Source organism: Rattus norvegicus, chromosome 14, assembly GCF_021556685.1.
Source record: "Rattus norvegicus strain SHRSP/BbbUtx chromosome 14, alternate assembly SHRSP_T2T, whole genome shotgun sequence".
Taxonomy (NCBI): Eukaryota; Metazoa; Chordata; class Mammalia; order Rodentia; family Muridae; genus Rattus; species Rattus norvegicus.
The window spans coordinates 93,550,455-93,563,237 of NC_141547.1; positions in this window are offsets into that span (position 1 = coordinate 93,550,455).

The following is a 12,783-nucleotide window of genomic DNA, read 5'->3' on the forward strand; positions in this document are numbered from 1 at the left end:
TGCTGAAATCTGAGTGTTTAAGTCTCCCAGGATTTTTTTTTCCTTTTTCTTTTTTTTGGAGCTGGGGACCGAACCCAGGGCCTTGCACTTGCTAGGCAAGCGCTCTACCACTGAGCTAAATCCCCAACCCCAAGTCTCCCACTATTATTGTGTAAAGTGCAATGTGTACTTTGAGCTTAATAAGGTTTCTTTTATTAATGTAGATGCCTTACATTTGGAGCATAGATATTCAGGATTGAGATTTCATCTTTGTATATTTTTTTCTTTGATGTATATGAAGTGTCTTTCTTTACCTTTTCTCATAATTTTTAGTTTCAAGTCGATTTAATTTGATATTAGAATGGCTACTTCAGTTTGTTTTTAGGGACCATTTGCTTGGAAAATTGTTTTCCAGACTTTTACTCGGAGGTGGTTTCTGTATGCACTGAAGTGTGTTTCCTGTATGCAGCAAAATGCTGGATCTTTTTATGTATCCAGTCTGTTAGTCTATGATTTTATTGGGGACTTGAGTCCATTGATGGTAAGAAATATTAAGGAATAGTGATTGTTGTTTCCTGTTATTTTTGCTGTTAGAGGTAGAATTATGTTTGTGGGGATCTCTTCTTTTTGCTTTTGTTGCAAGGAGATTACTTTCTTGTTTTTTCTAGAGTGTAGTTTCCCTCCTTATGCTGGAGTTTTCCATTTATTATTCTTGGCAGGACTGGGTTTGTGGAAAGATATTGTCTAAGTTTTGTTTTGTCATGGAATATCTTGGTTTCTCCATCTATGTTAATTGAGAGTTTTGCTGGATACTATATTCTGAGCTGGCATTTGTGTTCTCTTTGGGTCTGTATGACATCTGCCAAGTATCTTTTGGCTTTCATAGTCTCTGGTGAGAAGTCTGGTGTAATTCTGACAGGTTTGCTTTTATTTGTTACTTGTCCTTTTCCCCTTACTGCTTTTGATAATCTTTTTGTTGTTGTTGTTGTTGTTGTCGTTTGTTTTGTTTTGTGCATTTGGTGTTTTGACTATTATGTGGCAGGAGAAATTTCTTTTCTGGTCCAATCTATGTGAAGTTCTGTAGACTTCTTGAATGCTTATGGGCATCTCCTTTTTAGGTTAGGGAAGTTTTCCTCTATAATTTTGTTGAAGATATTTCCTGGCTTTTTAAGTTGGGAATCTTCACTCTTCTATACCTATTATCCTTAGGTTTGATCTTCTCATTGTATTTTGCATTTACTGAATGTTTTGGATTAGAGCTTTTTGTGTTTTACATTTTCTTTGAGAGTTGTGTCAATGTTTTCTATGGTGTCTTCTGCTCCTGATATTTTCTCTTCTATCTCTTGTATTCTGTTGGTAATGCTTGCACCTATGATTCCAGATCTGTTTCCTAGGTTTTTCTATCTCCAGGGTTGTCTCCCTTTTTGATTTCTTTATTTTTTTTTTACTCCCATTTTTACATCCTGGATTGTTTTGTTCAATTTTTTCACCTGTTTGACTCTGTTTTCCTGAAATTCTTTAAGGGATTTTTGTGTTTACTCTTTACGTGCTTCTACTTGTTTGCCTGTATTGTCCTGTATTTTTTTTACGAGAATTATTTATGTCATTCTTAAAGTCCTCTATCCTCATCATGAGATGTGATTTTAAGTCAAAATCTTGCTTTTCCTGTGTGTTGCAATAACAAGTATTTTCTTTGGTAGGAGAACTGGGTTCTGATGATATCAGTTAGTTTTGGTTTACGTTGCTTAGGCCTCTTGCCATCTGGTTGTCTATGATATTTATTTACTTGTTACTATTTCTTTTGCTGAGCAGATTTTCTTTTATTTCATGTAATACCAATCACGAAATCTTGATGTTAATTCCATTGCAGACTTCATAAAACATTATAGATCATGCCCATATCTCCAAAAATTTCCTCTACAGATTTCAAATTTCTGAGGTTATTTAAAGTTCTAAACTCATTTGCAATGTTATTTTGTGCAATGTGAGAGGTACAAGTCTAGTTTCACTCTTTTATACGGTGTAACCTTATTTTCCCAGTGCCTTTTCTTAAGATATTGGCTTTTCTACAATGACTTTTGACTGTTTTGTCAACATGTAAATGGTTATAATTGTGCAAGCTAATTTCTAGGTCCTCTATTCTATTCCTCTGGTCAACAAGTCTATTTTTGTAACAATATCATGATATATTTGTTAGAATGATTCTGTAATATTATTTTGATCAAGTATTTTGATATCTATAACAGTATTTTTCTGCCTAGTTAAGATATCTATATCTATATCTCTCTCTATATATGGTGTTTTTCATTTCCACATGAATTTTTGAATTATCTAATTTTAGTACAGTGAATCACATCATTTGGGAGTTTATTTCTATATATACCACAATGAAAATCTTGGTAATAACCAGTGTTTGAAACATGAGTTATGCCTATTCAAATCATGAGGAGCTTTTTTATTGTCTAGTGTCTTCTTCAAATTATTTCTTCAATATATTAAGTTTCCTTCTATTCCTCTTTGCTTTCTTGGTTATCTTTATCTGTAAATACTTTTTGACAGTATAGTAAGTGGGGTTTCTTTGTAAGCAAGTTCATTAGTAGTACAGAGAAATACTATTGACTTTATAATATGATTTTGTATCATGCTATTTGCTTAAAATGTTTGTCAGTTCTAAAATTTTTCTGTTGGAGTATTTATGTCCTTTAAGTACATGATCATGTCATGTAAATTCAGAATAACTATATTTCTCTTTTTTATAATTTCATCATTTTTGTTCCATTCTCTTACATTATTGCTCTTGCTAAGTAGTCACATATTCAATTGGATAAGAATAGAAAGAAATGGATATGGCTACCTAAATTTTATTTTAAAATGTCCTCATATCTCCCATATTTTATAATCATTGGCTACAGGTTGTCATTCACAGCCTTTTTATCCTGAGATCTGCTTCTGCTCCTAGATTATTCAGGGATTTTTTTTAGAAAGATATGATGACATTTGTCAGAAGCCTTTTCTGTGTCATTTATACTCATGACATGTTTTATTTTTTAACTCTGCTCATAATGGTACATCTTATTTGCTAATTCATTTATATTGAACTAAACTTGGATCCCTGAGATGAAATCCATTTAGCCATAGCACATAGTCTTCTCAATGTATTCTTCAATTCAGTTTATGTGAATTCCATTGTGAATTTTGATGTCTCTATTCAATAACATAATTCTCTATTTTATCTTGTGCTTTTTTGTTCATGTGTTTGTGTGTAGTCATCTGCTTTTGGCACTTATAGAAGGTTATGTGGGAAGACTTGGAGAAGAGGACCCTCTACTTTTCTTTACGTTTCTCTTTAGCAACAGGAGACTTGAAAGTTAATAGCAAGCAAGTTTAGAGTTAGAAATATGGGTGAAGAACTCAGCACTCAGTCATATAAATATACTCTTCAAATCTAGTGCATTCTGAAGTCAATATTTGTTATTTCCAATAGCACCATTTTAAAATTGAGCTAACTGTAAAAATATTCTGATATTAACATTAAAAGCCATAAGGTTCATTTTATTCTTACTTCACAAGCTAACATGTATAGGTGTTTAGCTTGCCGAATCCAACAATTCCAATCAATCTTTCATTCTCTAATTCCATTGGATCTCAGCTTTTTCAAGTTGCTTATTGGTGTGTGCTAAGCAAAAAGAGCTGTCAGTAAAAGTTTGATACTTATATCAAATAATTAAATGTATGATTTATTATTTATTTATTTATTTATTTATTTATTTTTACACTTCAGATTTTTTTCCCCTTCTGGTCCACCCTCTGACTGTTCCAAATCCTATACCTCCTCCCCGTACCCCCTGTCTTCACAAGGATTTCCCCACCCCACCCACCCCACCAGAACTCTAAGCTTCCTGGGGCATCCAGTCTCTTGAAGTTAGGTGCATCTTCTCCGATTGAACCCAGACCTGGGAGTCCTCCACTATATATGTATTGGAGGCCTCATCTCAGCTGGTGTATGCTGCCTGGTTGGTGACCCAGTATGTGGGAGATCTCAGGAGTCCTGGTTAATCGAGACTGCTGTTTCTCTTACAGGGTTGCTCTCCTGTTCAGCTTTCTCCGGTTTTTCCCTAATTCAAGCAGAGGGGTCAGCAGCTTCTGTTATTGGCTGAGTTCACATATCTGCATCTGACTATTTCAGCTGCTTGTTGGGTCTTTTGGAGGGCAGTCACGATAGGTCTATTTCAGGATGATTACCGATAGTTCATTTCAAGGCAAAGACAGAACAACTGAGCTTAAAGTTATTGTCTTTAGAACAGTTTTTGAAAATATAGTATAAAGCTCTTATTTTCTATAACTTTAGGTAATTCTATAAATTAGATTAATGCATTTTTGAAAACACTTAAAATTTCCAAAGTTTTTCCATTAAATTTATGAAAAATGCATCATCATTATATCAAGACATTGGCTTTTTATTTAATTTTGTATATTTCTTTTAAAATAAATACTGATTTGATTCAACTAAATTAATATTCTTGTGTAATAATATTCGGTACATAAACAGTAAGTTTGTTGAAGACAATTTTTCATGCTTGGAATTTGGGTGATTGTTGTGAGGTATTTTTTAGCTCTGCTCTGTACAAGGGTTGTGCAAACCACTCTCAGACTATAGTGCAGAAAGAGAATCTCGAACTGAGTGTGTACTTTATACTACATTTTTGGTTTTGCTTTAAGAAAAGATACACTATGAAATGTTTTAAAAATCTAACTTTTTCTATTTATTTATTTCTTTAATTTGTAACTGTGAGTGCTTTACTTGTATTATGTCTGTACACCATATGTGTGCACAGGCTGAGCTGATAGAAGAGAATACTGAGTCCCTGGGTCTGCAGAAACAAAGTTGCTAGGAATTGAGCCCAGTTTATTTGTAAGAAAAAAAATACTCCTCTGTTCCATCTCCCAACACATGGAGATGCTAATGTGATGGGACTCAAAAGCAAACAAAATAAACAGAAGAAAATAAATATGGAGTTTTCCTAGAGTACTGTCTCCAATTCCAGCTCACAATTTGGGGCTTAAATTTTTTAATTATATATTTTTCTCTGTCAAGGCTCTATAGTCAATTGAGCCTTGGTCCTAGCTTTGTTAAATATTACAGTAATGAAAGAAATTGGGAGTAAATGTTTTAAATGATACCCTGAGAAAGTGATATTTCAATTGTTCACAACATAGTCATCATTACAGTCTGTGTCTCAAATATGTTATTAGAAAGGTGAAAATAAGTTGGATGAATTTGATTACATGATCTGTCAAAAACCTCATTAAAGCTTTCAACTGGTACTACCTTTGATACAATTTATTTCAGTTATCACCAAACAGGAAATATTCTTTTAAAAATATTTCTGTCAAGATGTCCTACTCTTTCTCTTCTCAAAGACTTATCCAGCCTTTGCTAGGAGTCACTGTGAAGAAAAATAAGGCAAAGGCCAGATCAAACCCAGACTCAATGAAAAGTCAAGAATTAGCCTAAAGACTCTTTGCTCTACTATTAGGTTTACAAAAGCTTACTAATCCTACCTGTTTACTTGACTTTATACAATTAGAGAAATAATTTAAAAGAGCAAAAAATTTAAATACTTATTTAAAAGCAGAGATAAAGAATACAGCTAAGAGTTGACAAAGAAAGAAATTATAAGAGAGTAAATGGCCAAGGGAGAACGAGGCCCCTGCTAACTGCATCAATAGCCCAGCTTCACTGATGGGTGAACACAAATTTGTCCTTTAACTTCAGTTAGTTCCTGAGCTGCTCAAAAATCAACCTTTTCAACTACAAAATGAGACAGGTAATGAATAGTAGTTCTGAGTTTTAAATAACTTAGATTATAAAGAGATCAGCATTACATCATGGAAAAAAATCTCTGAATAAAATATTGATTTACTTTCTAAACTCTAGATTCCATCTAATGTCTAATATAAATCTGATTATTCAGACACTATTTCAGAAATTGATCAATTTCCACTTTGCAAAAACATTGGCAAGAACTGTTCAAAACCACAGGTATCAATGAGGATGCAAATTCCACGAGAAGAGGGCATTTGGCCTGTGTCATATCCCTAATCAATGAGTAATAGCAAATATTGAAAGATGTTTGTAGGACATAAAAGAATTCACCTATGCTGTGGAACATACAAAAAATATCATCTATGTGAAAGATTCCTGCCAACTTGAATTTGGCATGGATCTGGGCTGGAACAAGATAATTTTCAGAGACAAATTCAGCACATGCTTAGATTTAGTACTAAGAACTCTGCCAAGGCGGGGACTAACCCAATCCATAGGGATGGCCAAGTGGAGTGCGGTAGAGAATATGTGCCACAGAAAGGAAGTCTCAGCAATACCCCACAGACACTTAGGCCAGATGTTGTTCTTGGCTGTAACAAGAAACGGTGCATCCTCCTCCATCACAAGCTGGGCAGCAGCCCGTCTTCCCTTCTGTATCTCCTTATCACTCATCCATTCTCATTGCTTTTTTCCCTCACCTTTACTCTTACATCATTACTCCTTCATTGCCCCACCCTTCTTCTTGTGTTTCCTTTCTTTCCTTTCTGGGCCTTATCTATTAACCATCTTTAAATAGAACATTAGAAAGAAAACTACTTGAGAAGAATTTTTAGCTGGTTTCATTGAGACAGATATATTTATGATTTCTATCTATTACTTCAATGAAATAGCATGACCAAAGCAACTTAGGGAGAAAGGGGAATATTTGACTCATGTTTCTATATAATAGTTCATCATTGAAGGCGGTCAGAACAGGAACTAAAACAGGGCAGGAATCTAAATGTAGGAGTTAATGCAGAAGCTATGAAAGGCTGCTGCTTACTGCTTAGCTCAGCCTCCTTATTTTATATATGGAACCCAGGATCTGCAGTGGCATCATCCACAATAAACTATACATTGCCCCTCAATCACTAAGTAAGAAAATGCCTGACAGATTTGTCTATATACTGACATTATGGAAAAATAGAATTTTTTTCTTTTAGAGTTTCAGAATCTTGAATGATTAATCCAAACGTTTAGGGTGGCACACCTAGATCTTTTAATATGGTCTATGTGTTTGTAAGTTCTTTTGTTTTTCAAAGACACTTTTTTTTTATTAACTTGAGTATTTCTTATTTACATTTTGAGTGTTATTCCCTTTCCCGGTTTCCGGGCAATCATCCCCCTAATCCCTCCCCCTCCCCTCTTTATGGGTGTTCCCCTCCCCATCGTCCCCCCATTACTGCCTTTCCCCCAACAATCTAGTTCACTGGGGGTTCAGTCTTAGCAGGACCCAGGGCTTCCCCTTCCACTGGTGCTCTTACTAGGATATTCATAGCTACCTATGAGGTCAGAGTCCAGGGTCAGTCCATGTATAGTCTTTGGGTAGTGGCTTAGTCCCTGGAAGCTCTGGTTGCTTGGCATTGTTGTACATATGGGGTCTCGAGCCCCTTCAAGCTCTTCAAGATCTTACTGGGGAGACGTGAATACATTTCTTTCTGCCCCAGGTAGATGGTTTCTTAGTTAAGATTTTAAATGCTCTGAATAGATGTTAAGGCAACTTTTTGAAAAACATTTAATTGGGGCCAACTTACAGTTTCAGAGGTTCAGTTCATTATCACCATGGTGGGAAGCATGTGACTTGCAGGCAGACATGGTGCTGAAGGAGCTGAAAGCTTCGCATTTTGAGCCAAAGACATTCAAAGGGGACTCTGTTCTGAAGGCAGCCAGGAGGAGGCTCTCTCTTCTGCAATGAACAGAGCGTGAAAATAGAACCTTAAAGCCCAGTCCAGACACTTACTTTTGCCAATAAGACCACAGCTACTCCAACAAAGCTACACTTCTTAATAGTGTCACTTCCCTTGGACCACGCATAATCAAACTGCCACTGTCCACCCCAGTTCCCAAAAGTAATTCAAAAAAATCTAGCATTGTGAACCAGTTAGTTTATTGAGGATACTTAGAGTAGTATGGGCAGCGGTTTACATCAATGAACATAGGTGACACAAAGGAAGTTTTATCAGCAGAAATCTTACACAGCATGAGGTCTGAAAGAGACTGAACACTACGTGTCTCAAGAATCTGATGTAACTGCAATCTTTTCCACCTGTCCTCTTTGTTCCCATAATAACAGTTCTGAAGTTTCATTATTTATGAACAAATGCTTAGGCCATAAACTTTGTTTCTCTCCCTGAATAGCTTGTAGCTTACACAACCTGTTTACTCTTGTCAATGTCTGCCACATCATTGGTCACCTTTCCTCAGTTTCATACGTCCAACTTCCTCAGAGTTGGGTGAATCTCCACTCTTTGATTCCCAGAACCCCAATCATTCTGTGAGAACTCCCCACCTTTTATTTCCTAACTCAGCTAGTAAGTCATCAAATGTTACTTGACAGGTAATGCTTCCACATAGTACAAAAGAGTTTCCTTCTACATGGAGGGTAACTTAGAGTGAGCTCTATGGGCTGATCTTCTCACCCTAGCAATAATTTTTATAACCTTAGGAAGGGGCATAATTAATATTGAAAATTTCTTTACAGAGGTCTATGAATTCAACATTAGCCAACTGAGTCTTTGGAGTGTTGTTCTTCCATCCAGCTGAGAATGTTTCAACTCAGAGGAAATAGTAATCCCGTATTCACATACAAACTCATCTGATGGGAGAATAATGATGCTATTAACTTTACACTAGCCATTGAGACCCGATTCAAGTCCTGGATGCATCACAAACATCAAACTCATGACATTTTATTGATCTGTTCTCTGAAGAAACATGGCTTGAGCAAACTGGAGAAGTTATTCTTAGAAATATTTCCAATAAGTTTACAGGTACAGGCTTCAAATCAATCAATCTATCATCTATCTATCTATCTCTCTATCTCTCTATCTATCTACCTATATATCTATATATCTATCCTCTATCTATCTATCTATCATCTACCTGTCTGTCTGTCTATCTATCATCTATCTATCTATTATTCATTCATTCATTCATTCACTTATTTGATTATTTATTTGGCTGCTACTGTACTTATAAGACCCTTCCAAACCTTCTCTTTCACATAGATAAATAACTATATTACCAAAACTATATATGAAAGCAAATCCAGAATTATAAATGTTGGGAGGATCATGAGCATGAGGCTCCTGCATCTGTCCTGGTGTCATTGAAACTAAAGCATGGAAGAGAAGATCCCAAATGTTATTCTGTAAGTAAGGTAGGAGAGAGGGGGCAGTGAAGAGGGGTGTTGATTGAATAAGTTTTTCATTGAGGAGTCCTCCAAATCTCACCACAGGAAAAGGGACTGCAGAACAATTTTCTTTTGGTATGAGAGTTGTCATCAGAATGGCAGCCTTTCTTTTGTATAGAAATTTTAAATATGAACTGTAAAACAGCAGTAGACCAAGCTCAAGACCTAAATTTTTTGGAGAGACCTTCCTTACTCTCTGTGCTATCTCTGAATTAAACTGGAAACTTGTTTATAGTGACAATATCCTTAGTTTCTCTTGCCTGTGATCTAGAAATTCTTGTCTCAATGTAATCCAGCCAGTGAGGCCCACCTTAGGAACCACCAAGTAATCTCATTTAAATTTCTTAAGAAGCCTTTACAGAAAACAGCTTGACAACTCATCCAATTTTATATTAAGTCTTGGTAAGCCATCTTCCCCTTCCTTTAAATGTCTGTTAACTTTCCATGCTTAAAATTCATTGTTCAAATTTCCTTTAATAACTCCAACTCTCATATTGACTAATCCTAACACTCATTTTCACAGTGAGGTCAAGGATCAGGAGTCACACAAAGGCATCAAGAAAAGAATCCCAAGTTGCTCCAGGTGACATGTGCAGCATTGTCCTTGTCTCTGCCTCTTCTCTTCGCCCAAGCCCATTCGAAAATTTCTGCATTGGAGTAGTATACCAACATGCTAGCTCATGACAATCTCACCCATGTCTTCTAGGATACATTTTTCCAAATGAAAAGATAATATAACCAAACACTAACAAGAAGAGGAAGTCTTTCTTCAGGGAAAATGTATAAAGGAGTCACAGTCACTTGCAAAAAGGAACCCAAGCAAACGATCCTTCTGGTATGGCTTCTGAGTAATAAGCTTCAGAATTTTCCATTTAGCCTGTGCTTACAATTTCTGAAGCAGGTCAGTTTCTTTGGAACTTAATAATAATGATTATGTTTTCTAAGTGCATATATATTTCATTTAAACACAGGTTTTATAGCTAAATATATATATCAATCAAAATGTTTAATCTTAATTGAATAGTTACTGATTTAGTGCTAAGTCAAAATCCAAGAAAACATACCCAATACTTTTATACCTCTCCCTTAGGGGTCACAAAATCCAGTGATTTACTTTTCCTGGTTTAATGGGATCGAGTAACTCAACACCTGGCTTTCAGACCTTTAATTGTTCACCATTTAACACAGAATCTATTGTTAGCATCATTAGAAGTGGCTTGCTTTGGTTAATAAGTTTACATTAATATCAGATTACTAGAACTTCAAGATATTTTACTTGTGAAACAGCTAATTTTTAAGCTGAAAAATAAATAATTGACTACACAGACAATGAAACAAGTATCAAGAGGGAAAAGGCAGTATACATTTTACAGTCTAAAGTGTTTAAAATGCCTAATGTTGGCAAAGGTTCTTTATTCTCTCATCAGTTATAGATGTTTATTGTTGTATCTTACTTTTGGTTTTCTTTTACAGTTAATGTCAGTCTTTTAAAATAAAATGAGATTCGTTATTTTCTGATCAAAACTATGGATTTCATATCATTTTCTTGAAAATTGTGATTAATTTAATTCGTCTATACTAATAGATTAAAAACAACTTCCACAGCACTAGAGCCAAGGTTTGAAGCATTCTTTAGATAGAAATTAGTGAAATTATATTTATCTGAAGACTTGAAGAAAGTACAGAAAGAGAATGTCAATTCCTCTGTTTCTACAGGGCAACAAGTCTTGGTATTTAACACATAATCAAAGGAAACACTTAAATAATCTCTCTGGTCCAATTAAAAGTTAGATAGAAAAAAAATAATGACCTTCACTAGTGAAGTTTTATAAAGACACATTTTTATAGATAGGCTTTGGTTTTGAAAAACAACACAAGGTAAATTAGTATAGTTTAGTAACAATGTTATTGTCATTGCTTCGAGGACAGTTTTCTTGCCATTGCAATTTCCAAAAAAAAGCATAAGGGTGCTGTTGCTAGACAGGCTGTAAGCAAGCTCCAGCAGGAAATCTCATACTAGCTTTTTCTATAGGGTGATAATCTACCTTCTGTTTATTGATTCTACTCTGTCCTACAAAGGACTGTCTGATGTGGGACAGCTTTCGTGTTTTGCCACTGAAATTAAAACCCAAATTGTAACAGAGGATGGGGGGGGGAAGCTGAGAGAGAGAGAGAGAGAGAGAGAGAGAGAGAGAGAGAGAGAGAGAAAGAAAGAGAGAGAGAGAGAACATATTCCTCCATGGAAGACTTTACAGACAGACAGTATCCTTCCTGGAGTGATGTCTTATTTTAATTCTCACATTATTTCCAGAATCTACAGAGAATTATTGAGGTTAACGTGCAAATGAATATAAGCACTACAAGCAACCCAACCTTCAACGAGGAATGTTAAGCCTTTCCTGTTGCAACTTAAAGTGAATTAAAAACAAGGACCAGACTTTCTCAACATGTGCCTTTCTTTCTGCTACAGAAACTGCATCTTATTATGAGTCGCTGAAGTATGTTCTCTAATAGGCTCCTTTTTCACAGTTCAGACTTTATCCCCCTCCAGGTCCAACCTCTGACTGTTCTGTATCCCATAACTTCTCACCCCCTTCTCCAAGAGGATGTTCCCACCCCCCCACACCCTCCCCACCAGACCTCTCTACTTCCTGGGACCTCAACTGACTTGACATCTTCTCTCACTAAGTCAAGACCCAGCAGTCCTCTGTTGTATATGCGTTGGGGACTTTATATGAGCCAGTTGGTGTATGCTGCCTGGTTGGTGTCTCAGGGTCTGAGCAATCTCGGGATTCAGATTATTTGAGACTGCTAGTCATCCAATAGGCCAACCCTCCTCCTCCTCAGCTTCTTCCAGCTTTTCTCTGATTCAACCACAAGGGTCACCAGCATCTATCCATATACTGGTTGGGTGTAAGTATCTGCATCTGATTCTTTCAGATGCTTGTTGTGCCATTTGGAGGGCAGTCATGATAAGCCCTAGTTTGTAAGCACACCATCCCATTAGTAATAGTGTGAGACCTTGAGGCCTGCCCTTGAGCAGGATCCCAATTTGGCCCTGTCATTGGACCTCCTTTTCCTCGGGCTTGAGTGAGGTAACTCAGACCCAAAAGGAGATGCATGGTATATACTTTCTAATAAGTGTATATTAGCCAAAAAAAGTACAGAATACCGAGGAGGATACAGTCCATAGAAGTCAAAAAGGTTGACAGGCTTACACAAGTCAGACTAATCACTGACATGTAGAGAGAGGGCTGGCAGCACATAACCACCTGGTCTGAGAGTTATTATGACTGTCTCAGTACATGCAGATGTGTAGAGGCAATATTTTCATACCACTCAAAAACTGTTCAAAATTATTTGATGTTTGCAATTTTGCCAAATTTGGGTATTATATGATTTTTCTCTATAGAGTATATAATTTGCTTTTTCCCCTTTCTTCCATGGTTTTCTCATGTACTTATTTAACTTTACTTTTCTCAAATTTATTGATATTACCTTTCTTAATTTTCCCTTCAGTTAAGGA